The sequence below is a fragment of the Oncorhynchus mykiss genome, chromosome Y (genome assembly GCF_013265735.2).
Source record: "Oncorhynchus mykiss isolate Arlee chromosome Y, USDA_OmykA_1.1, whole genome shotgun sequence".
In the NCBI taxonomy this organism is placed as follows: domain Eukaryota; kingdom Metazoa; phylum Chordata; class Actinopteri; order Salmoniformes; family Salmonidae; genus Oncorhynchus; species Oncorhynchus mykiss.
The window spans coordinates 19,563,280-19,582,120 of record NC_048593.1 but is presented as its reverse complement, the minus strand read 5'-3'; the positions used below and the strand labels follow the sequence as shown (position 1 = coordinate 19,582,120).

General features: G+C 41.3%; 1 protein-coding gene across 3 annotated transcripts in view; it reads right to left on the bottom strand.

The window, feature by feature from the left end:
• The window catches only part of tjp2a (tight junction protein 2a (zona occludens 2)), a 36,025-nt gene extending 17,425 nt beyond the window's left edge, over positions 1-18,600 (bottom strand). The window contains exons 1-3 of one of the 3 annotated variants that reach the window (XM_036967844.1): positions 18,309-18,595; positions 4,485-4,613; positions 4,170-4,308 (exon numbers count right to left, since the gene is read on the bottom strand). The gene's annotated coding sequence lies outside the window, so the exon portion shown is untranslated. Of the gene's footprint in view, positions 1-4,169; positions 4,309-4,484; positions 4,614-18,308 lie in introns of all 3 variants that reach the window. The other 2 variants (XM_036967845.1, XM_021590854.2) reach the window with 2 other exon arrangements.
• Between the last annotated feature and the right edge of the window lie 241 nt (positions 18,601-18,841).

Below are 18,841 nucleotides of genomic sequence, written 5' to 3'. Positions count from 1 at the left end.
CATACTGAGGTGCAAACTATTAGCTCAATCATGAGGGACCATGCCAAACATCATGCTCAAACTCTCACATACCCAACAGAAAGTTCACATAAGATAACCCTCCGCTATACCCGGCACAAACAAATTCCATGTTCCCAACCAATACCCTCTGAGCACATGGTACAGTACACACCAAATAATCAGCAGAATCACGCATGGACTACTGCTTCCGTACACCCTCAGCCTTACACAAACCATCCAATACAGTACACATACCAGATGAAAACAGAGAACTTGACCAAAGTACCCACCCACATTTTAACCAACTGCTACACCCACCATGAAACACCTGCTGATCGGTCTACCTTTCCACCCAGAGACCACCTGTCTAACTAGAGCCAAGCTGAAGTCACTCACAAGCCCCTGGAGGATACGGATGGCCTTGTAGGTGTGGATCCACTTCCTGTGCAGGTGTAGGACAGTCTTCATGGTTCCTTCTCTGCTCTATCTACCTCCACTGACTATTTGCTCTGGCTGCCTGAGCTGCTACGCCACGACCTCATCCATTCCCACAGCGCAGCCACACCCTGCATTTATCTGCCTGCCTAGCTTTGACGTAAGCTCTATTTTGCTGGCCTACATTCAGCGCAAATCCCACCGTCCACAGAGTGTAAACACACAATTGCAAACGCGGCGATGATTAAATACACATGCACACAAAATAACGTGCATAGACGCACCGAGATAAATCGCACACCGACATATACGAATGAGTATATGCAGATGTACGTGTGAACGCATTTAACTCAAATAGGGTAAATCCATTTGAATTCAATCACTTTTTGACAGCATCCCTTTTGATTTAAACGGAACCTAAATTTCCCATTGTAGAAGTGGTCAGAAAGTGACTTTTTGGACCCGAATGCCAAAATGTTCAAGAGATAAAAGGTGCTCAAAGTTGACCCATTTTGCATACCCTATCATACCATGTTTTCATCACTGAAAAAGCTAAAACGGTTGAAATTGATGTAATTTAAAAGCTTACAAACAGGGTTGTCAAACTATTTTATAATGTATGCAAAATTATATGACAAACATTCATTTCTGAATAATTAAAATGTAATTTCACAATGTTTCAACTTCATATTCATAATCTCAAGCACCACCCCTCACTGGAAGCACTTATCTTTGTGTTTTTTAGTTGTTGTTTTTTTTAACTACAAAACATAGACACACGCCATTTTCAAATATGCGGAAGTGGTGCTGGAGTTGATGAATAATGGTTTAGTTCCCCTTTAACGTCAAGTATCTAAAAAACACAAACTCTGATTGTTTACATAGTCACGTACATTGTAGCGTAGACCCTATTTTACATTAGCTAACGTGTTCTGCCTGCCATTGGTTGAGACACAACGTGCTCTTGAATACAGGGTAGGTGTCATGTTTTGGCTGATAAATGCACTACTATGGGAATAAAATTTACATTTAAACTTTCAAAATGTTACCAAGAAGGATGGTTGGATGTCCACACATCAGAGAATGTTGACTTGAATGGGAATATCTGCTGTTTTGAATTATACTGTCAACCCTCCATAGGAAATCTATTGAAATCATATAAATATAATTAATAGAATAGACATCAAGACCTATCATTTAAAAAGATTCTCTGATACTTTTGTATACTTTAGAGTCAGTAGCTCTGAAAGTAGCACTCACCAGCCAAAAGTGGTCCCCAAAAATTGGGTACTGTATCACATACAGTACCAGGCAAAAGTTTGGACACAACTTTTGCTACTCATTCAAGGGCTTTTCTTTATTTTTTACTATTTTCTACATTGTAGAATAATTGTGAAGACATCAAAACTATGAAATAGCACATACAGAATCATGTAGTAATCAAAGTAAAAACATTTTTTAGATTCTTCAACCCTTTGCCTTGATGACAGCTTTGCACACTCTTGGCATTCTCTCAACTAGCTTCACATGGAATACTTTTCCAAACTTCTTGAAGGAGTTCCCACATATGCTGAGCACTTGTTGGCTGCTTTTCCTTCACTCATCCTTCATCCCAAACCATCTCAATTGGGATGAGGTCGGGTGATTGTGGAGGCCAGGTCATCTGATGTAGCACGTGGGGAAAATTGCACAGCATAGCTTCAAGAGAACAGTTGCTTTCAAATGAGGTATTTCTTGGCTAATTGAGGTACAGTAAAAAAAATGCTTTCTTAGTCACCAAAGTACCAGAGCATGTTTTTAAGTTAACATTCGCTTGGTGGGTGGACCAGCAGTCATCTTTGTTTTTTGGTAGTAATTAAAAGTTACAATTTGTATTAAATTAAAATGTCAAATGGTCTACCAGCTAACTTGGTGGTTTGAAGGGATAGTTCCAATCTATGAATTATATTTTTATGTTTGAAATTCAAGAGAATGTTGTCTCAACCGATGGCAAGCACAACACAAAAATCTCAGATGTGAAATGAGGTCTAAGCTACAACATATGCGAATATGAAAAAATATATGAGTTTCTACATTTAGATAAATTGACATTATGAAAAGGATTGTTTTGTACAACAAAACAATACAAATTGTTTGACAACAATTGTTTGTAATCATTTAAATGGATTTTACCCAATATGCACACACACACACACACAATATAATAAGACAACACAAACAAGCATACAAATCCACTACAAAGCCTTACACAAAACACATGCCAGGTATGCCTATAACTCCAGCACTGCAATTCTAAACAGTTCTCATTATGGTGTGTTTTTATCTACAGGGCAGCCATCAGACTAGTCCACTCTAGAATGTCTTCTAGTAGCAGCACGCCCTCTACTTGCAGAACAGCTAGCTACACTACACGGGGTGCCCAAATGCACTATCAAAGACACTAACAGATTTCAAGGGATAACATTTACCTACACTACTGGGTTAAAACCACTAGTAGGCTCGGACTTTAGAGTGATTTCAAACCTGTCAGAAATGTCCAGATCAACCAACCCATGTCAGCTAACATTTTTTTGTAATGTTTGACTCACCCAAATATCACAAAAACACATGGCAAAATGTGTAGAATTGCAAATGTTCTAGCTGCCAACGAGGGGGGTGAACAGTTTGTGTCATGAACAGTGCTTGTGCCCATAGAAATAGACGTGGGGGATGTTGTTACCCAATGCTGGAAGATGGGTCCGAGTTAAAAACGTTTTTAAAAAAACTCTGTAAAACAACTCAGTATGTTGAGTGAGTCCGAGTGCCGAAAGAGACGACAGTATTAGGATGTACCAATTCAAGATGGAGGTAAGTGTCTCGATATTTTATCTCAACAAATATGTAGACCTATAAAACGCAGTCCATTACCACAACCAAATAATGTATATAAAAACACCCAACTAATGTTCAAACCAATAAAATACAACACGCATTCATTATCGTTTGGAATTCTGTCAATTTTATTTTGACAAAATGGATCCTTCCAGATAACTTTAATAGATTTTTCACCCCTGGGTGTCCCAAGACTAACAGAGGCAAGTCAGTCAGTTCCAAAATGGACAGAATGATTGTTAGTTGTAGAGTTTCAGTGTTGTAAAAAGGACAGGTTTTTCAATCTAACAATGCAAGCTGAATAAAAATATTAATATGCTGGTGTGTCGTTCCAATATCAGATTCAGAGCTGTCAAGTTATGTAGCCTTCAAGCGTAGCTCCATTTCATTGCATCAAAGTAGAGTAGATAACAGTGCTACTAGTAGCCTCAAGATCAAACAGCATTTCCGGTTGCACATGCATTTAGCGCAATAATCTGCTGTGATGGGTGGCCTGAATCTTTTCCGCTGAGTTCTCTTTCAACTGCTTCTACGGAAGACTCCTGGTTAAATATGCATTGGGTGAGGTGCGTGGGCCAGCAACTTCCAAATAGTGCTAAGGGACATAGGCCTTGGAAACATTGTGAATGAGGAACATGAATAACCGAAGGATGATCCAAGGTAATAGATATCCAGCAGAGATTTTCAAACAGACTTTTAAACCATATCCTACTGCCAAAACCACTCTTGATTTCCTGTTTACAGAGTAGATCACAAAATGGCAATATATAAATCCTTTGTCCAACCACACACACTCACGGTCTTAGGGCAGATTAGGATGGGCAAAGAATACACATACAAAGTTTGCAGAAATGATGACGTACCTTCAGAATAGCAGAGTAGCTGGGTGAAGAGAGTCGACGGAGACACAGGTACTGGGCTTCTTTGGTCCAGTAGAACCTATCCCAGGAGCAGCTAGATCGGTACAGGTCAGTGTTGGACTGGTCAGTACTGGATGTGTCCCTGTGGGGAGAGACAAAAGGGCTTTCGATAACCATTACTCAACATTAAGATCAGAGTTCAACTTTGTATAAGGAGTTTTAAATTGTCAACCTATGTAAAATGTAGCTCGGAAGAAAAAAGTAGAAACTAATTAAGACAAATATTTGATCTTGTAATGGTGGAATCAATTAGCATACCATGTACTGTTAATTGGTATGTCTGTGCATGTGTAAGAGTTGCTTCCATCCCTCTCCTTGCCCCAACCTGGGCTCGACCCAGGGACCCTCTGAAAACAACTGCCTCCCACGAAGCATCAGTACCGATTTCTGCAAAAAAGCCGTGGCCCTTGCAGAGCAAGTCTCAGAGCATGTGTGATGCTACTAGCACGCTACTAGCGAGCAATGCTAACTAGCTAGCCATTTCACACCAGTTACACATATACTATAAATACCTTATACATTATTATTGAATGTCATGTGATATGGACATGCAGCGATAAATCATTTGTCTAATGCTATTTATTCTGCCCGTCGAATACAAAAATCATTAAAAATACACAAAAAAATAAATAAAAATTGATTGCATTTGTAAGAGGGCAGTGGAGGGGGGAGGGGACAACAAGGAGAGCCAGTGTAGCTGTAATCTGTTTGCATTTGAGCCAAACATATGCTCTGCTATTTGGCCTTGTGTCAGAAGAGGAATAAATACACCATACAAAAATATAAAAACACAACATGTAAGGTGTAGGTCCCATGTTTCATGAGCTGAATAAAAAAAATCACACAAAACCCAAATGCACAAAAACAAGATTTTCTGCACAAACTGTCAGAAACCGTCTCAGGGAAGCTCATCTGCATGCTTGTCTTCCTCACCAGGGTCTTGACTGACTGACTGCAGTTCAACGTTGTAACCAGCTTGAGTGGGAAAATGCTCACCTTCGATGGGCACTGGCATGCTGGAGAAGTGTGCTCTTCAAGGATTAATCCCGGTTTCAACAGTACCCGGCAGATGGCCGAAAGCGTGTATGGCATAGTGTTGGTGAGTGGTTTGCTGATGTCAACGTTGTAAATAGAGAGGCGGTGCTGTTATGTGAACACAATTGCATGATAATGCATTGCCCCATGTCGCAAGGATCTGCACACAATTCCTGAAAGCTGAAAATGTTCAAGTTCTTCCATGGCCTGCATACTAACCAGACCTGTCACTCATTGAGCAAGTTTGGGATGCTCTGGATTGACGTATACGACAGTGTGTTTCAGTTCCCAACAATATCCGGTAACTTCACACAGCCATTGAAGAGTGGACAACATTCCACAATCAACAGCCTGATCAACTCTATGCAAAGGAAATGTGTCACACTGCATGAGGCAAATGGTGGTCACACCAGATACTGACTGGGGTTCTGATCCATGCCCCTACCTTTCAAAAAAAGGCATCTGTGACCAACAGATGCACATCTGTATTTCCAGTCATGTGAAATACTTAGATTAGGGCCTAATAAATGTATTACAATTTACTGATATTAACTGTAACTTAGTAAAATCTTTGAAATTGTTGCGTTCATATTTTTGTTTTGACTAAATGCTCAGCTCGTGTTGTTTGCCTTTTCAACTGTCTCCCCAAAACCCTGACCCTAGCAGTGTTAAGATGTGCAGGGAAACTACAGGCAAGCTTCTATCAGCATATATTTATTTTTATTTCAATTTTATTTGACTAGGCAAGTCCGTTAAGAACATTTGTATTTACAATAACGACCTACCCTGGCCAAACCCTAACGATGCTGTGCCAAATGTGCGCCGCCCTATGTGACTCCCAATCACGGCCGGTTGTGGTACAGCCTGGAATGAGACTACATAATTAGGAAATCTCCAAACTAAGAATACTGCAATCTATGTATCTTAGGAGAATGATTAAGACCAATGTTGTGTATAGTGAATTACTGATCTACAATGTCCTCAAAAGTGGTCGAGGGATCACACACACAAAACCTCAGTGGGTGAGGGGTCATATAGCACTTTGTGACATGCTGATGTAAAAAGGGCTTTATAAATACATTTGATTGATTGATAAATAAATCAAAACACACACAAACTAAAGAAAGGTTCCATAATGGATCCAGTGAGTGACTGGACTGGGTCAGCTCAGGAGAGCCATGCGACTCACAGGATCTCTGCTACATTCATCTGCTGTGCATCTATAGTCACACTCAAAGCTCTATGACCTGAGCGGGAACTAATGACAACACACATGCTCATGCTGTAGCATGTAGGCTAGAACCATCTGTCTGAAACATCTATACATTCTGGCACACACACACACAATTGATTATTTGTAGTGCAAATGATTCAACTACGTTAGAGGTGCAGTAAATGCGTGTACTTGAATCCACCAGAGTTAAGCTACATGCTACCGACACTAGACCCACATTAATTTCACACCAACACGCTCATCCACCACACCTCAGCTTCACTCACCCTGGGGGTTTCCATCGCTTCCTCCCAGGTGCTAGGAGCTCTCTTTTGTTGAGGGGGACGATCCCCATGGCCGCCTGCATGATGGTAATGAACTTCTTAAACTTCATCTTTGAGCCCTCAGCTGTTTCTTCACTTACACCCCATGCTACTCACAACGGTTCCACTAACATACCTCACTTCCCTCCGCAATACTCTAAACCCCTGACTACCATCCCTCTCTCCCACCACTGTGCTCACTGCCGTCACACATACACTGAACCCTGCCCACTAGCTACTACATTTGCGATAATGAGCCCCGTGTCCCCTACCATCAGCTCCGACAGATGTATTTTCCCCCCCAGAGAAAGAAAATGGACAATTACAGCCACATTACAGGCGGTGGGCAGGCCCAGAGGGGATGACAGCAAGTCACTCTTATACAATTCTGGAGATCTCTAAACATTGCACTAATGAAAACGCTGCTGCCAGGATAATTCCGGTACTAAGCCCTGATAGATCATGTATACACCCCGCCCCATTTCCTCATAATCCCCACAGAGAATTAGTCCTCTGGCCATTAACACCCAGAGCCCCCTATCATTACCATCCTCACACACACTTCCATCCTCACACCATACCCTCTCCATCCCCCAACAGATCATTCATCTAGCATGTGACAAACACAACAGGTGTAGTAGACCTTACAGTGAAATGCTTACTTACAAGCCCTTAACCAACAATGCAGTTAAGAAAATATTTTTTTTAAAAAGAGATAAGAAAAACGAATAATTAAAGAGCAGCAGCGAAATAACAATAGCGAGATTATATACAAGGGGGGTACCGGTACAGAGTCAATGTGCGGGGGCACCGGTGTCAAGGTAATATGTACATGTAAGTAGTTATTAAAGTGACTATGCATAGATAATACCAGAGAGTAGCAGCAGCATAGAAGCGAGGTGGGGGGATGAAAATAGTCTGGGTAGGCATTTGATTAGCTGTTCAGGAGTCTTATGGCTTGGGATAGAAGCTGTTTAGAAGCTTCTTGGACCTAGAGACTTGCTTCTCCGGTACTGCTTGCCGTGCGGTAGCAGAGAGAACAGTCTATGACTAGGGTGGCTGGAATCTTTTACAATTATTAGGGCCTTTCTGACACCGCCTGGTATAGAGGTCGTGGATGTCAGGAAGCTTGGCCCTGGTGATGTACTGGGCCGTACACATTACCTCTGTAGTGCCTTGCGGTCAGAGCCCGAGCAGTTGCCATACCAGGCAGTGATGCAACCCTTCAGGACGCTTTCGATGGTGCAGCTGTAGAACCTTTTGAGGATCTGAGGACCCATGCCAAATCTTTTCAGTCTCCTGAGAGGGAATACGTTTTGTCGTGCCCTCTTCACGGCTGTCTTGGTGTGTTTGGACAAGGGTTGCACATTTTGGGGAATATTCAGAGGAGGAAACTTTGTGGGAATTAACGGGAATATATGCAAATTAATATTAATACCATTCAAAAGTAGATGTTTTTTGCATTGGATATATTTACCATATCACATGGAGACAGAAACCTTTTACCTTATCAGTAGACATAATTGCAAATGATTAAATCCTTCCAATAGAATTGTTTTTTTTAAATAATAATATTTTACAAATTGAACTTTAAATGAGTTGACTCTTCACATGGGATGATTTCACTGAACAACAAAAGATAATATTGAATGATCCATCACATCTCCCAAAAATGTTTTTAACATACATCTGTAAAATGATAGTCTGGAAACTAAAGCTATGGTTGTCTTCCTCTCAGGGTTCCATGTCTTCTCCCTGGACCTCCTCAATGTCCACCTCTTGAACATCAGACTCCGAGGCCTCATCTTCACTGTCACTTACCAACCTTGTTGAGGATGGCATGTTCCATGTTTGAGGATGGCTTGTTTCTTGTGTGTTCAAAAACAAGGAGCTGTTGTGCTCGGAAGCAGCTGATGTTGGTGGGATTTGGAGGATGATGGAGGCAACAGGGGAAAGAGGCTCAGATCCACAAAGTCCCTTCCACCAGGTGGCTGATGAGATATGTTGGCACGACTGCCATATTGCATCTCCATCCCAAAGCCCTTGCTTGGAAGTGTACTTCGCCAGACTGCCAAGAACCTTGCCCTCATCCAGGCCAAGGTGGCGAGACACAGTAGTGATGACACCATAGGCCTTGTTGATCTCTGCACCAGACAGGATGCTCTAGCCAGCATACTTGGCATCCAACACGTACGCTGCGGCGTGTATGGGCTTCAGGCAGAAATCTTCACGCTTTTTGATGTATTTCAGCACTAGTGAAGTGGGCAGGAGCAACAGTGTTGTGGGCAGGGCAGTACAGATTTCTTCTCTTACATCTGCAAACCGAGTCTGAACATCAGACAGGATGGCATTGTCCACCTCAATCCAAGCAATGGCTACTGCTATAGGTTCCAGGAGTTTCAGGCTGCTTACCACGCTCTCTCAAAATACACTGCTCCAAAAAATAAAGGGAACACTAAAATAACACATCCTAGATCTGAATGAATGAAATATTTTTATTAAATACTTTTTTCTTTACATAGTTGAATGTGCTGACAACAAAATCACACAAATTATTAATGGAAATCAAATGTATCAACCCATGGAGGTCTGGATTTGGAGTCACACTCAAAATTAAAGTGGAAAACCACACTACAGGCTGATCCAACTTTGATGTAATGTCCTTAAAAATAGTCAAAATGAGGCTCAGTAGTGTGTGTGGTCTCCACGTGCCTGTATGACCTCCCTACAACACCTGGGCATGCTCCTGATGAGGTGGCGGATGGTCTCCTGACCTCCCAGACCTGGACTAAAGCATCCGCCAACTCCTGGACAGTCTGTGGTGCAATGTGGCGTTGGTGGATGGAGCGAGACATGATGTCCCAGATGTGCTCAATTAGATTCAGTCTCAAGGGGTCTGAGGATCTCATCTCGGTACCTAATGGCAGTCAGGCTACCTCTGGCGAGCACATGGAGGGCTGTGCGGCCCCCCAAATAAATGCCACCCCACACCATGTCTGACCCACCGCCAAACCGGTCATGCTGGAGGATGTTGCAGGCAGCAGAACGTTCTCTACGGTGTCGCCAGACTCTGTCACGTGCTCAGTGTGAACCTGCTTTCATCTGTGAAGAGCACAGGGCACCAGTGGCGAATTTGCCAATCTCGGTGTTCTCTGGCAAATGACAAACCTCCTGCACGGTGTTGGGCTGTAAGCACAACCCCCACCTGTGGACGTCGGGCCCTCATACCACCCTCATGGAGTCTGTTTCTGACCGTTTGAGCAGACACATGCACATTAGTGGCCTGCTGGAGGTCATTTTGCAGGGCTCTGGCAGTGCTCCTCCTGCTCCTCCTTGCACAAAGGCGGAGGTAGCGGTCCTGCTGCTGGGTTGTTGCCCTCCTACGGCCTCCTCCACGCTCCTGGTAGCGCCTCCATGCTCTGGACACTACGCTGACAGACACAGCAAACCTTCTTGCCACAGCTCACATTGATGTGCCATCCTGGATGAGCTGCACTACCTGAGCCACTTGTGTGGGTTGTAGACTCCGTCTCATGCTACCACTAGAGTGAAAACACCGCCAGCATTCAAAAGTGACCAAAACATCAGCCAGGAAGGATAGGAACTGAGAAGTGGTCTGTGGTCACCCCCTGCAGAACCCCTCCTTTATTGGGGGTGTCTTGCTAATTGCCTATAATTTCCACCTGTTGTCTATTCCATTTGCACAACAGCATGTGAAATTTATTGTCAGTGAGTGTTGCTTTCTAAGTGGACAGTTTGATTTCACAGAAGTGTGATTGACTTGGAGTTACATTGTGTTGTTTAAGTGTTCCCTCTATTTTTTTGAGCAGTGTAGAGGATCCTCTTGATGTGGCTGTCCATATCGGCAGACTGTGATAGACTTTGTGATCTCACTTTGCTTGGTGAGGTAAATGTAATGATGTGTTGGAGTCGTGCCTGGCCGTGCAGTCATGAGTGAACAGGGAGTACAAGAGGGGACTGAGCACGCACCCGAGGGGCCCCCGTGTTGAGGATCAGCGTGGAGGATGTGTTATTACCTACCCTCACCACCTGGGGGCGGCTTATCAGGAAGTCCAGGATCCAGTTGCAGAGGGAGGAGTTTAGTTCCAGGGTCCTTTAGTTTAGTGATGAGCTTTGAGGGCACTATGGTGTTGAACGCTGAGCTGTAGTTAATGAATAGCATTCTCACATGTGTTCCGTTTGTCCAGGCGGGAAAGGGCGGTGTGGAGTGCAATAGAGATTGCATCATCTGTGGATCTGTTGGTGCGGTATGCAAATTGGATTGGGTCTAGGGTTTCTGGGATAATGGTGTTGATGTGAGCCATGACCAGCCTTTCAAAGCACTTCATGGCTACTGACGTGAGTGCTACGGGTCGGTAGTCATTTAGGCAGGCTACCTTAGTGTTCTTGGACACAGGGACTATGGTGGCCTGCTTGAAACATGTTTGTGCTGACAAACTGGCAAGTGTCTTCACTATTTCATTCACATGCATGTATGCCCTGTCACCCGCTGACAGTACAGAAATAAATAAATAAATGTATTCAGTGAGCCGCCAGCCAATGCAAACCTCCGGGCAGGAATGATATTCCAGCAGTTTGCATGTCTGGATTACCGCTCTCTGTATGGTTGGTAAATGACAGCAGAAGATTTCACTGCCAGTGAGCAGGGCATAGAAATCCCTGAGCACTCCATGGGCCCCAAACAAGCAGCAAGGCTATAAATAACAGTCTCTTTTATACCCAGTTAGGTAACAAACACATAGAATTAAGCACTTTTAAATTGCTTTGCATTGTGCATCATCCAGACAGCAGGCACAGTCTAAGGGATAAAGAGCATGAATGATGCTACCACTGTGCTGACTGATGACTAGAATTCTAATCTAAAACCTTTACTTTTTCCAAAACAGCTTAATACATAGAATCAAGTTCTTTATAGTAATCTCATGAAATATATTCCTAATATGAATTCATGTAGTCAGTGGCATGTGCACAAGTGTAAAGACAGTGCTCAATACAAAATTGTAACCAACTCGTCGCTATTCTGCCACAAAATTGGAAGAGACAATTAGTCTGTCTGCCTAAAAATAAATATCATAAATGGCTTAAAATGTTTAGTATAAATAAATTTAAAAAAAGTTTCACTTCAAGTCAAAACGTTTGACAGCAATACCGTATAAAATTTAAATCAATTAGGGACAGTTTTTTGATGTCCCAATACCTTGGCATCGGGTCTATAAACTGACATAACACAGAGACATACAAATTGTATCCACAAGTTCCTCTGACTCTGGGCAAGTAGATAAAGGGCCTCATTGCCAAAATCCCAAAGTATCCCTTTAACTGAGTTAATTCTGCTGTACTTAGTGATTTCTAAATAGGTAGCCATTGAATGTCTACTTGCGAGTTGTTTTATCCCAGTCGGTTTCACTGTGACCCTGCCCTCACCACGTGCAGTATTACTGTAGTATTTTGCTTGATCTGCTTTCACAATGTCCATATGTACAGTGAGCTCCAAAAGTATTGGGACAGTGACATCTTGTTTGTTTTGGGTGTGTACTCCAGCACATTGGATTTTAAATGATAAAATGACTATGAGGTTCAAGTACAAACTGTCAGCATTAGAGGGTATTTTCATCCATATCGGGTGAATCGTTTAGAAATAACAGCACTTTTTGGAGATGGACCCCTTAAATGGGGGTGGGGGGGGGGGACTAAAGTATTGGGACAAATTCACTTAAAATGTGAAGTTAAGGGGCGGCAGGGTAGCCGAGTGGTTAGAGAGTAACCGGAAGGTTGCAAGTTCAAATCCCCGAGCTGACAAGGTACAAATCTGTCGTTCTGCCCCTGAACAAGGTAGTTAACCCACTGTTCCTAGGCCGCCATTGAAAATAAGAATTTGTTCTTAACTGACTTGCCTAGTTAAATAAAGGTAAAATAAAATAAATAAAAGTATTTGGTCCCATTTACCTAGCACGCAATGACTACATCAAGCTTGTGACTCCACAAATTTGTTGGATTGAATGCATGTGCTGTTTGTTTTGGTTGTGTTTCAGATTATTTGGTGCCCAATGGAAATGGATGGTATATAACGTATTGAGTCATATTAGAGTCACTTATTTTGTAAAGAAAAACGTTTTTAAACACTTCTACATTAATGTAGATTCTACCATGATTACGGATAATCCTGAATGAATCAGAAAGTTACAGAGGCATAAACCCCCCCCCCACACGTAATGGTGAACGGTTAGCATGTCTTGGGGGTAGGATATTTGCGAGTAACTCTCACTCATCATTACTCACGATTCATTCAGGACTATCCACAATAATTGTAGCATCCACATTAGAGTAGAAGTGTTCAGAAACATATTCTTATTTACAAAAAACGTGACTCCAAAATGAAACACAACCAAAACAAACAGCAAATGTATCCAACAAGGTTGTAGAGTCACAAGCATTGGGTGCTAGGAATACGGGACCAGATAACTAACTTTGGAAAACAGGAGGCCTTTTGATAGGCCATCATTGTAAATAAGAATGTGTTCTTAACTGACTTGCCAAGTTAAAAAGGGTAAATAAATACGAAAATGATTGGTCCCAATACTTTGGGACCCCATAAATGGGGGGACTATGTACAAAATGTGCTGTAATATCTAAACGGTTCACCCGATATGTATGAAAATACTGTCAGATTAAAGCTGACAGTCTGCACTTTAACATAAGTCATTGTATCATTTAAAATTCAAAGTGCTGGAGTACAGAGACAAAACAAAAATGTGTCACTATCCCAATATTTTTGGAGCTCACTGTATTTGGAATGTATATGGCAGAGGGAGACATGTCAATCACAATGAATGAATGAGAGAGACTTCTTGCCTACTGTAATGCAAGCTGGTTTTATAGCATTTTGGATTATTCTGTACGTAAAAACAAGACTAAATTTAGTATGATATGTATTAATCTGTGGGTATGTTACGAAATACAATTTGTATTATATGTTACAAATTTGCAAAACATACAATATGTTATGAATTCTAGCTAGGTGGCTAACATTAGATAGGTTAAATGGTTAGGGTTAGCTAAAATGGTTAGGTGAAGGGTTAAGGTTGGCTAAAAGGGATAGGTGAAAGGTTAATGATAATGCACGGCCCCATGTCGTAAGGATCTGTACACAATTCCTTGAAGCTGAAAATGTCCCAGTACTTCCATGGCCTGAATACTCAGCAGACATGTCACCCATTGAGCATATTTGGGATACTCTGGATTGACAGCATGTTCCAGTTCCCAACAATATCCAGCAACTTCGCATAGCCATTGGAGTGGGACAACATTCCACGTGCTACAATCAACAGCCTGATCAACTCTATGTGAAGGAGATGTGTCGTGTTGCATGAGGCAAATGGTGGTCACACCAGATACTGATTGGTTCTGATCCTAGACCCTATTTTTTTCATATCTGTGACCAACAGATGGATATCGGTATTCCCAGTGATGGGAAATCCATAGATTAGGGCCTAAAGAATGTATTAGAATTGATGGATTTCCTTATTTATATATTTCTGTACCTTTATTTAACAAGGCAGTTCAGTTAAGAACAAATTCTTATTTTCAATGATTTTTTACCTTGTCAGCCCGAGATTAGATCTTGCAACCTTTCGGTTATTAGTCCAACGCTCTTTTTATTTTACCTTAATTTAACTAGGCAAGTCAGTTAAGAACAAATTCTTATTTTCAATGACGGCCTAGGAATAGTGGGTTCAGGGGCAGAATGACAGATTTGTACCTTGTCAGTTTGGGGATTTGAACTTGCAACCTTCCGGTTACTAGTCCAACGCTCTAACCACTAGGCTACCTGCCACCCCATGAACTGTAACTCAGTAAAAATGCGGAAATTGTTGCATTTATATTTTTGTTCAGGATAAATGGAGTGACTCAGATTTACGTACAGAATAATACAAAATGCTTTGAGACCAGTTTACGTAATGATGTCCCTGAGTAATCACTGAGACAGTCAACATCCCACAGTTGAGAACTAATCTAAGATAAACGTGCAGTGATTTTAGGAAATGAATGCACGCAGTTAATAAAGCTGAAGCTATCACGATGAATGGTGATGAATCTCATTGTAAAACAAATGCCTAAACCTGCAGCATTCAGAACTGGTCACGACTCCGATCAAAGAAGGCCTCACATAAAAACATACATTCAGTTCTTACAAACATAGTCTGGGCATGCTGACTGAAATAAAGAAATTGAGTAAAAGGAGATATATCTCAATATCTCTCTTCTCCACATGGTGTGTAGTGAACCTTATCTCAAATAGATGTTTTAACTGGGATCTGCTATTCTGAAGAAGGTCTCAGTGCTTTGGGTTAGACATACCCATAGCCCAATAAATGGACAAAAGGAGTCTAACATTACTCCTTATAGTCCAAGGACCTTACATGTTCAACGGTAAGGTCTACACTTGTTTTATTCGGCGCATGTGACGAATACAGTTTGATTGGATGTTCTGTTAAAAAGGGGAATTGGCTCTGGAAGTCAAGACAGCCAAATACTCTGAGAGCTGGACGGTATACCGTATTTTACGATATACCAGATTTGATGCAGGAACCGTTTTGGGTTTTTACTTTACCCTCTATAACACTATTTTAATGTTTGGTTTGTTAAAATGTAATACACTAGGTGTAACGTTCATTTGTATAGTTTACTTCGCTACTTAAGTCATCTCTCGCCATGCCGCTTTTTCCACACAGACCTAGTCCCGCCCCAGCACTCAAGGAGAGCATTTGTTGTTCCACGACTGAGACACTTGTGTTCAGTCTAGCACATGCAACAATGTTGATGACAATGATGCAGTTTTCACTTTGCTTCTTAATATTAATCCACCAGTGTTCTATAAATGACACTATTAATTTGTGTTTCTTACATCTGCAAACAGCTATTGTTTGTATTTTCTTAGCAAGTTGGGCCTCAATCGTGTTAGCCGCTAATGCTAATCGACAGCTAGCTATTAAATGTACTGAGTCAGAGCAAGCGTAATTAGCTATACAGCCTGATAATACCAGTAATGGTGTAGACCTAAATCAGCGTGTTGTTTGTGCAACAATATCTTCTAAATCAAAGCCAAATACGCAAAGAAAGAATGTTAGCTACTTCATGTAGCTAAGTGAAATCATTCAATGTGGCCAAAGATGATAAGAGTTTCCTAGGGGAACCAATCAACACTGTTTCCTACCCTATCACAATAACTCCTCCCTTGCATTTTCAATCATTGTCATGTCAAACACTATGCAAAGTGCCCAAGATTATATCGTAACTAAAAAATCATTCTAGTTTCATGATCCCAACAGTTCACCTATGTGTTAAAAAATAAGGCCTAGATTTTTTTGCAGCCCTTTTTCATGCAGCCCTTACGTGGCAGTGTGGAAATGATCTCATATGAGTGCAGGAAATTGATGAAAAATGATTTTTGGTTGAAGTTGAATTGAACAGTATAAAACAATCAGAATGGAGAAATACCCACTACTCATAAAGCTATTTATTTAGAGGCTATATTTAGAGGCCTGTGAGCTAGGGCCTCTTTTTAAGGGGAGGCCAATAAAAGCAGTTATAAAACACAAATAGTTCAAATTACTCTGCAAGACACCAGTACCCAAAACTATAGCCTAAATTGCAATGCCTACAAGTTGAAGTCCTATTTTATTTGGATATGCCAAAATGAAACATCAAATTGTTAAAATGATAGGCTAAAGACCTTTGAGGAATTTAGAATACACACATGGATTTCAATAAACAAATGGATAAGACTGTTCTATTCTCTTTGATTTAGTTCATATTGCAACTCAGGCAAATGACAGAATTAATGACATACTGAATACTGGAGGATGAACTAAATGTTAAAATGTTGGAATATGAGATGCAGCATTATGCATGCTCTGCACTTTTTCCTGGCTAGTAGGTCTACATTAGGGTATAATGACTATGACTGCATGCCTCTAGAAGGGCATATTCTGAGGCTGAGGGGTGCTTTTCCAAAGGCGCTGCTGCAAGCAGATAACAAGCTCTTCAACTGGGCAGCAGTGTCGCGATGGAGGGAATAGCCTATACGGAACTACCTAAGACCACTGCAACAGAGTTATTGTAAAGTGGGGAATAAGTTTATGCCAGACATCTGTTTAACCTCTCCCTAGGTCATTTCAAAGGCCATATGTTCATGGCCCGATTCATACAAATCATGTAAAATGATTTTAAATTCATATAAACCCCTCCTACAGAATATGCTTTGGCAAGATTTAGTGATGAAATATTTTTTATTTTGACTGGCAAAGACTCCAGTGGTCATACATCATTTATATATTCACCAAATATCTATTATATTCTGTTTCGTTATTCCTGGTATATACTGCTGGTTATGATTACAGACAGAGCCCAGAGAGTGGGATGGTGCCATATTGAATTAGTCATATTTTGATTAGTCATATGCATGCATGGGGATGTCCACGTCTGTAGAGATACACCTAGCGGATTGAAAAGTCACTGTTGTAGGCATAATACAGCTAGTGCTATCTAGACTTGGCCAACAAATCCATTACATTAGCAACCTAAATGTGAAGTAAACTCAACTGAGGGGTAATAGAGACTTAACTTTGAAACTTTCCTGCCCATTTATTTTTTATTTTGTAAATACTGTTTTCTACTTGTTCGCGTAGTAGTCCTCACAGGCCGTTTGGTGTACATGTTTTGTTGGGGAGATGAAACTGCCAAAGCTCTGAAAGGTATTATTGTACGACAGAATTGCAAAGCAAGATTTGTTCAAGACTAAAATGTAAGTCCGTAATCGTAACATGGTGTTTGTATGTTCACCGATTCAATTTCACATTGACGATTCATGCATGGCTTTTCTTACTATCCTAAAGATAGCTGCCAAAAGGTTGAACGTACTATCTGGTTCAATACTAATGCTTCCAAAACGTAATGCAAGCAATGCGCGTTAATGTGCATCGGCAAACTCCCCCATACAGAGGAAACTTTCATCCAAAGACTTGTGTGTAACATAACGGCACTGAGTCATGATCAAGGGCTAGAAACACCCATAGCCACACTCAAAGACACCAGTTAATATTTACAAAATTATAATCTGTATAAAATAGGTTTTGGTTACCCCAAAAAGCAAGAGTGGATGAAGTTGAATAGGTCAACTACTAGACACGAACAAATGGAAATGGTTCAGTAGTAACATTGAGTTGAGGCCTCCTCAGAATGTAGGCCAAATCGTGACGTTTCTGTAACAGAATAACCCTCATGAATGGGCTACAAAGGACAAACACTGAGGCCGCCCAAGCCTGATCAGTTATAATTGTACTATATTTTAAGAAGTTTGATGTTTTACCTTAGAAATAAAGCGCATGTTATGGCTACTGTGAACAATGGTCAATACCCAAATAAGACAAGAGAAGCAAACTGAGATATTATACACTACGTTACGAAAGGCAATTTCGAAGTTTGACTTACCTAATGAAAATTCTGGATATTTGGTAGTTTGCGATGGAAAACCACAATTAAAATCTGAAAATGATAGTTTACCAGCAGAAGGTGTGTTTTGAGGTAAGAAAAAAGCAGTTCGTTGTGCGGCAATGCTTTGCGTTTCCTGGTTTTTGCAGGTATGGGCGTGGCGTTGAAACTGCAGGTGAGTCACGCACAGTGCTGTAGACTACCACGTGACCATACGTAGGTGAGTTCAGTTCCGCAGAAAGGGCATGAGTCCCAGGTCAAATGTACACTTATATAGCCCACTTTCCGTTCGGATGTCCACACTCCCCAGTGAATTGTACAGAAACTGAATGTCAGCTCATTAATATGTAAGGTGAGACAAAGCCGACTCACTCCTGCCAATCACACACTCCTTATAATTCAAAGTAGGGCCTAATCCACACCGAAACTGTATGAATCATACCTGGGAAGTGAAACATAAAAGGAAACTCATCATCCACTCAACCATTTTTATCTCAACCATTACCATCCTACCGACATGTTATCAATAGGCT